Genomic DNA, 8,451 nt, shown 5'->3' with positions numbered 1-8,451 from the left:
ATAATTCAAAATGTACTTGAGACAGGAAATTGACAGTATGTGTGTGCACCAAGAGAGAAGCTCCACCCCACGTCACTCCAGCCCAGTATCTGTCTCTAGTGACTTGGTTATACTTTCTTATTTAAAACAAAAGTAAGCTTTGCTACACACACACACACACACACACACACACACACACACAGAGAGAGAGAGAGAGAGAGAGAGAGAGAGAGAGAGAGAGAGAGAGAAATATAGAACTTAATGAATTGCAAAAAAGCAAATACCTGTATCATTATCATCCTGGTCAAGAAATAAAACTGTCAGTACCCCAGGAGCTTCCCATATGCTCCTTCCAGATTATAAACCTCTCTCTTCCCCCTTAAAATCATCATGTGCCCAACCTTTTTTGACAATCAGATTCTGAGCCCTTGCCATACTGTGAAAGATATAGATTTATAGCCAGGCATGGTAGCACACACCTTATGTCATCAAAACTACTGAGGTAGATAAGGCAGGAGGAATTCAAGGTGGAGGCTAATCTGGGCAACCTCATGAGACCCTGTCTGAAAATTTTTAAAAATTTTAAAGGAGCCAGGTTCAGTGGCTCACACCTGTAATTCTATTTTTTTTATTGGTTGTTCAAAACATTACAAAGCTCTTGACATATCATATTTCATACATTAGATTCAAGTGGGTTATGAACTCCCATTTTTACCCCAAATACAGATTGCAGAATCACTTCGGTTACACATCCACATTTTTACATAATTATCTGTAATTCTAGCAGGAGGATTACAAATTCAAAGCCAGCCTCAGCAACTTAGTGAGGTGCTTAGCAACTTATTAAGACCCTGTCTGAAAATAAAATATATTAAAAAAGGACTGGGGATTTGGTTCAGTATTTAAGTGCTCCTGGATTCAATTCCTGATGTAAAAAAAAAATTAAGGGCTTTTGGTTGTAGCTAAGTAGTAAAACTGCCCTGGGTTCAATTATAGACTTATAAATTGTCTTGGTACCTAGTAGTGCAAGACCTCTTACCTGATCTTCAAAGCTGTCTTGAAGTTATTTTGTTTGTTTTTCAGTGAAGGGATGGAACTCAGGGCCTCACAACATGCTAGGAAAGTGCTCTACCACTGAGCTACATCCCCAGTCCTTACATATAACTTTTTAAATCTACTTAAATCACACATATACACATACAACACATAGAAATTTGGGGGATTTTTACATGAATTACATTGACTCTATAGATCATTTTGGAAAGAACTTATGCCTTTAAAGTATCAAATGTGGTGTATTTCATGTTTATTTGGATTTTTATTGCTTTCTCGTAATATCTATAAAGTTCTCTATAAGGAATTTTGCATATCTTCTATTATATTTATTCCAATGTATCTTACATTTTTGAAGTTATCCTTTTAAATTTTATTTTTCAATTGCTCAATGTTTATATATAGAAATACAACTGATTTGCAGGTTGATTTCATATTCAGCAAACATGCTTTTCTCTCTTATGACTCTGATCACGTATCTACAGATTATTTTAGATTTTCTGCATGACAGCTGAAAAATAAGAAGTATCATTTATTCCTTGCCAATCTCCATACTTTTTGATTCTTTTTTTCTGGTCTCCTGCACTGTGGTTACTTTTGGTATCATGTTGAGTAGCTGAGAATGAAGTAGAGATCCTTCTCTTCTACCACACAAGAAAGATTTCAACGTTTCACTTGTCAATACTATGTTGCTGTATATTTTTATGAGCAATATTTATCAGATTATGAAATCTCCTTCTTCATTTTCATCAAGAATGAATAGTTAAAATCTCTGTGAATGGATGTTTTATCATGAATGAATCTTGGATTGTATGTATCACCTTTTCCATCTCTCAGGATGATCATATTATTCTTATCCTCAATTTGCTACAAGCCAATAAAAGCTTCCTTCTAGAGTGACACTGGTCATCAAGCTGCATTTTAGAATCATTGCTCCATTCCCACATCCTCTAACACCTGCTACTCCAGGGTCCTTTCTCATCTCCCTGAGCTTAAGTGTTAATTATAACTTTCCTCTCCCATTACTGAAATGAAATGGATCATTTCTTCCTGAGTGTTACCACATCCCTCATGCAGGGTTATATTAATGCAATACCATAATCATTTGATTGTTTATTTTTCTCTCACAGCAGTTCTTGGGAAAAAGTTCATGTGTCACTCTATTTGTTAAGCCAACACTTTTCCTGTAGATTTATATACCTCCTGATATATCAACAAGAGGAAATAGAATTGTATCTGGGACTGAGACAATTGCTCACATAAAATGTAGACATCCTATTATACTAGATTTAATACTTTACTATCTCTGATATTAGATGCATCTTCATTCAATGGCATATCATAGTTTATATTTGATCTTGAGTTGTATGTAAAATAATTCTGCAGTCTATCATCTTCGACTTGATGAAAAATGCTCGCTCTGACATTAGCAGAGAGTTGGTATGCTGCAATGAAGAACGTCGTGCAAGCCTGAAGACCTGAGTTCAAATTCAGGATATGTGACACTGGGCAAACTACTTCATCCCTCTCAACTTCAGTTTTCATATCTACAAAATGTGGGTAATAAGCTCTACCTCAGGGAAAATTGAAATTCACTGCATTAGTGTGATTCTGCAATCTGTACAATCAGAAAAATGAGAAATTATGCCCCAATTGATTCACATGTATGAATTGCCAAGATCATTGTAATGTCATGTGTAGCTAATAGTTAATAAAAAAAGAAAAATAAAAATAAAAAAAAAGAAAAATTAAAATAAAAAAAGAAATTCACTGCATTAGACAAAGGGGAATAAAGGGAAGGGAGGGGTATTAGAATAGGGAAGAAAGTTGAATCAATTGGACATAACCCTCCTATGTTTGTATATGAACACACCACCAGTGAAGCTCCATGTCATGTACCACCACAAGAATGGGATCCTAATCAGAATAAGATATGCACTCCTTGTTTGTATAATATGCCAAAATATACTCTATTGTCATGTATATCTAAAAAGAACAAATTTTAAAAATGAAAAAGAATAATAATCTCTACTCACAGGAATGCTCTAAGGAATGACAAGAGCAGAATAAAAATGTATGCAAACATGAAAAGTATGAATATCATCAAGAAAAACGACCTCAGAAAACCTTGACTTCTCTTTTTTCCCACTGACGACAGAAGCTCACCTCAGCAAAGAAACTCGGAACTCAATCAAGAAGGGTGTATAGACCATGAAAGGGGTGTTATATTTTGTCAAATGCTTTTTCTGCATCTATTGAGATGATCATATGGTTCTGGTTTTTAAGTTTATTAATATGATAAATTATATGTATTGATTTCTGTATGTTGAACCAACCCTGCATCCTTGGGATGAATTCCACTTGATCTTGGTACACTGTCTTTTTAACATGTTTTTGTATGCAATTTGCCTGAATTTTATTGAGAATTTTTGCATCTATGTTCATCAGGGATATTGGTCTGAAGTTTTCTTTCCTTGATGTATCTTCATGTGGTTTTGGTATCAGGGTGATATTAGCCAGAAAAACTAAGGATAATAGGAACATACTTCAACATTGTAAAAGATATCTATGCTAAACCCAAGGCCAACATCATTCTAAATGGAGAAAAATTGAAAGCATTCCAACTAAAAACTGGAACAAGACAAGGATGCCCTCTTTCACCACTTTTATTCAACATCATCTTTGAAACTCTAGCCAGAGCAATTAGACAAAAGAATGAAATTAAAAGGATACAAATAAGTAAAGAAGAACTCAAACTATTACTATTGCTGATGACATTATTCTATTTCTAGAAAATCCAAAAAAATCTACCAGAAAACTTCTAGAATGGGGGAAAAGATACACTCATACATTGCTGGTTGGTCTACAAATTGGTGCAACCAATGGAAAACAGTATGAAGATTCCTCAGAAAACTGTGAACAGAACCACCATTTGACCCAGCTATTCCACTCCTTGGTTTATACCCAAAGGACCTAAAATCAGCATACTATAGTGATGCAGCCACATCAATGTTTACAGCAGCTCAATTCACAATAGCTAGACTATGGGACCAACCTAGGGGTCCTTAAATAGTTAAATGGATAAGGAAAATGTGGTGTATAAACTCATTGGAATATTACTCAGCTTTAAAGAAGAGTTAAATTATGGCATTTTCCAGTAAATGGATAGAGTTGGAGAATATCATGCTAAGTGAAATAAGCCAATCCCCCCAAAACAAAGGCCGAATATTTTCTCTAACATGCAGATGCTAATTCACAATAAGGCACGGGGTGGGGGGCACTAGAGAAGAATAGCATTACCTTAGATTACGCAGAAGAAAGTGAATGGAGGGGAGAGGAGGGGATGTGGGAAGAAAAGACAGTAGAATAAAACATTATTACTTTATGTGTATATGTGACTGCCTGACCCATATGATTCTGCAACATGTACACTCAGAAAAATGAGAAATTAGATCCCATTTATGTATGATATATCAAAGGGCATAAATGCATTCTACTGTCATGTATAACTAATTAAAACAAATTTTAAAATCAATATAAAAAGAAGGGCATATAAAACCTGCATTTCATATAAAACCTTCTTCTTCATGCCAAGCACACTGCATAGCATTCAAGAGGATTCAGGGAATATTTGTACAAGAGAGAAAGTAGGAAGGAAGGAAGGAAGGAAAGGAAAGATGAAAGGAAGAAAAGAGAGATGAGGGAAGGAGGAAGAAAGAAAGGAACCGAGGAAGGGACAGATGGGAAATGTCCACAACAGGTTTTAATCCCAGTGGCTGGGGAGGCTGAGGCAGGAGGATCGAGAGTTCAAAGTCACCCTCAGCAATTTAGTGAGGTACTAGGCAACTCAGTAAGACCCTGTCTCTAAATGAGTGTCCTTGTTCTTGATGACTATCTCTCCCTACCTCGGAGTTACAAGACCTCCCCCCAAAACAGTCTTCAGTCACCACAGCTATGGTGCACTCTTCCACCACTGGAAGATTAGAATACTAAAACATAAAGATTAGTATTCTAGATGTTAATATTAAAATTGTTCCAATACTGGTGTCATTTTGGCAATATCTTTGTGACCACAACACAAGGAAGTACTTCCTAAAGATAACACAAACCGAGTGGACACGGTGGCACATGCATATGACTCCAGTGACTCAGGAGGCTGAGACGTGAGGATGGCAAGTTCAAGGCCAGCCTCAGCAAGACCCTGTCTCAAAATAAAAAATAAAAAGGGGATGAAGCTCAGTGATAGAGCACCCCTGGATTCACTCTCCTGTATAAAAAGAAAAGAAAGGAAGAAGAAAGAAACCAAAAGCATACTAACTATGAACTAAAACATTGATAAAATGGACCCCGTTCAAATTCTGTTCATAGGGCACCATCAAAACAGTAACCAGATATGTGGAAGCTAAAGAGAATACAGGGGAAAGTGGGTCGTCTCATGAAAATAGAAGGGAGACCAGTGGAGCAGAGGAAGGACCGGGAAAGGAGGAACAGAGGGAAAGAGGTGCTGTAAAATGAAAGTGACCGAATATGTCATGTGCGTGTAGGAATATGTAGCACCAAGGCAACTAGTGTGTATAATACATCAAGAAAAATGGAAAAGGGAGTAAAGAGACCAAGTGGAGAAGAGAGCAATTTAGATACACATGGCACATCCTGCACAGGCCAGCACGTGCCCCTGGCCCCACACATGCGTGCAGGCTGCTGTCTCCCAGAAACTCACCTGCTCCGTGTTGCAGCCAGTGACTCTCACCCCAGCACACAGAGCATTGGCTGCTCCCTCCTTATTAAACACCCTGAACTGGACAAACCCTGCAACATATTCCACTGAAAGAGAAGATGCAAACAAGAGCCAAGTATTAAAAAGAGTGACTAGAGCAGGACATAGCGGTGCACATCTGCAATCCCAGTAGCTCAGGAAGTTGAGGCAGGAGGATCAACAGTTTGAGGGCAGCCTCAGCAACTTAGTGAGGTCCTACCCAATTCAGTGAGACTCTGCCTTAAAATAAAATTTAAGAAAGGACTGGGGATGTAGCTCAGTGGTAAAGTACCTCTGGGTTCAATCCCTAGTACCAAAAAAAAAAAAAAAAAAGAGTGACTATAGGCAGGCGCAGTGGCACACACCTGCAATACCACTCACTCAGGAGGCTGAGGAGGAAGGATCACAAGTTCAAGACCAGCTTCAGTAATTTAGTGAGACCCTCAGTAACTTAGTGAAATCCTCCCCCAAAATTAGAAATTAGAAAGACTGGAGCTGGAGTTCAGTGGTAAAGTGCTCTTGGATTCAATTCTCAGTACCTAATAATAATAACAAGAACAACAACGATAACTAGAACCTCTTCTTTTTTAACCAGACCAGGATGCCCTAAGCCAAAAGTTTAGGCCAAACATCCAAGATGTAGGGATGGAGCCCACACCCCTGTGGCCAGTGGTTGGTACATTCCAGCTATGAACTTGGCCTCCAGAATCTTTTCCACAGTGTCTAAGCCATTTCATTTCCAACAGTGCACAAGGATCCCAAGGTCTCCGCATCCTGGCCAACACTTGTTATTTTCTGGATTCGTTTCTGTTTGTTTTTAAAGTAGCCATTCTCATGGGTTATGAAGTGGTGTCTCACCAGAGCTTTGGTTTGCATTTCCATAATGATTAGTGGGGCTTGGCACTTTTCATGTGCTTTTTGGCCATTTGTATTCCTTCTTTGGAGAAATGTCTGTTGAGTCTTTTACCAAGTTGTGAGTTTTGTTGTTTGAGGTTGCATTGTTGAATTTTAGGAGTTCATATAAGATATGCAAATATTTCCTCCACTCTGTGGTTGTTCTGCTCTGTTGATAGTGCTTCTAAATTACAAACACACACACACATACTTGGGTACTAGGGATTGAACTCAGGGGCACTTTACCACTGAGTTATCAGTCCTTTTTATTTTTTGTTTTGAGACAGGGTCCCACTAAGTTTCTGAGGCTGGCCTCAAGCTTGTGATTCTCCTGCCTCTGCCTCCCCAGTTGCTGGGATTACAGGTTTGTGGCACCACGCCCTGCCAAATGCACAAAATGTTTAATTCTCATGAAGGCTGATGAGTCCTTTCCTTCTTTAGTTGCCTGTGTCATTGGTGACAAGTCTGAGAAATCATTGCCAAACTCACTACTATGAAGACTTTGACCTGTTTTGATCTAAGACTTTTATAGTTGTCGGTCTTACATGTAGATTACGGATCCATTTTGAACTAATTTCTGTGTGTGTGCTGTTAGGCAAGGGTCTAGCTTCATTCTTTTGCATGTGGATATTCTCTTTCCCCAGCACCATTGGTCAAAAAAGGTCCTCTTCCCATTGAGTGGTCCTGGCAACCTGGTTCCAAGTCATTTGACCATAATGTGAGGGCTCATTTCTGAGTTCTCTGGTCGATTCCATTAGTCTCTGTGCCAGTCTTTATGCCAGTAGCGTGCGGTTTTGATCACTGTAGCTTTGCAGCACATTTTGAAATCAGGAGGTGTGGACTTTGTAATTAATTGCCAAGAGTAACTAAACTATTTTCCTGGATTCCATGAGCCACTCTCACAAATTATTGAACCCAAGAAGGATGTCTCTCAGCCAGAGAGGAATACAATTATTCCACTTAGAGTAGTGGAGATAAGAAAAGGCTGATTATAAACATGGTGACATTCTAGAGGAAAACACAATAAAATGCCCAACATTTAACCAAGGGCCAGTACTGATGTCATCCCGTCCCACCTGTACTGATAACCCAGTGGGGATGATTGGGTCACTTGGCCCCTTTGAACAAAGCCCTGAAGATGGGATCCAGGAGGGTTAGCCACTACCCTAGAAGAGGCATCCTCAGAGGCCTGCAGCCCCATCCTTCCCTAAGGAGAAACCCACCACCAAGGCTGTCAGACACCAATCCCCCACACAAAAAGACTATTTTCTTCCTTAGGAGTTTCAGGTAGAGGATGCAAATTGAGCAGTCCATATGGGTAAGGTAAGAAGGAGTAGGACAAAATGCCTCCTCCCTGCCCTTTACTCCTCTGGCCATTTTAAAGGGTTACCTGAAGGGCTTTGGGGGATTTCATATTCCCCTGTCAGGATTCCTGAGCCCTAACAGTCCAAGCACGGAGGTGGTGGAAGTTGAATAGTTGAGAGCAATAGACAGTCTTTTGGAATCTCCTGAAGTGCTTTACTCCCTACGTAAGAAGATCCTGTGTTAATTCAGGAATACTCAGAGGTGAAGTAACTGGATTGTGAGCACTGTAACCAACCAGTCCATCCTAATCTGTATGAACTGTCTGGGCAGTAACTGTAGGCAGGTGGGGCATGGCTGGAGGAGGTGGGTCACTGGGATCTAGTGACCCTAGAAGGGTCTTCTTCCCAGAGGTCCCTTCCTACTCTATTCGCTCTCACACGTGTGTCTCCCCCCTCCACTTCTGC

This window comes from Ictidomys tridecemlineatus, unplaced genomic scaffold, assembly GCF_052094955.1.
Source record: "Ictidomys tridecemlineatus isolate mIctTri1 unplaced genomic scaffold, mIctTri1.hap1 Scaffold_576, whole genome shotgun sequence".
NCBI lineage: Eukaryota > Metazoa > Chordata > Mammalia > Rodentia > Sciuridae > Ictidomys > Ictidomys tridecemlineatus.
Note: the sequence above shows the minus strand (reverse complement) of the source record.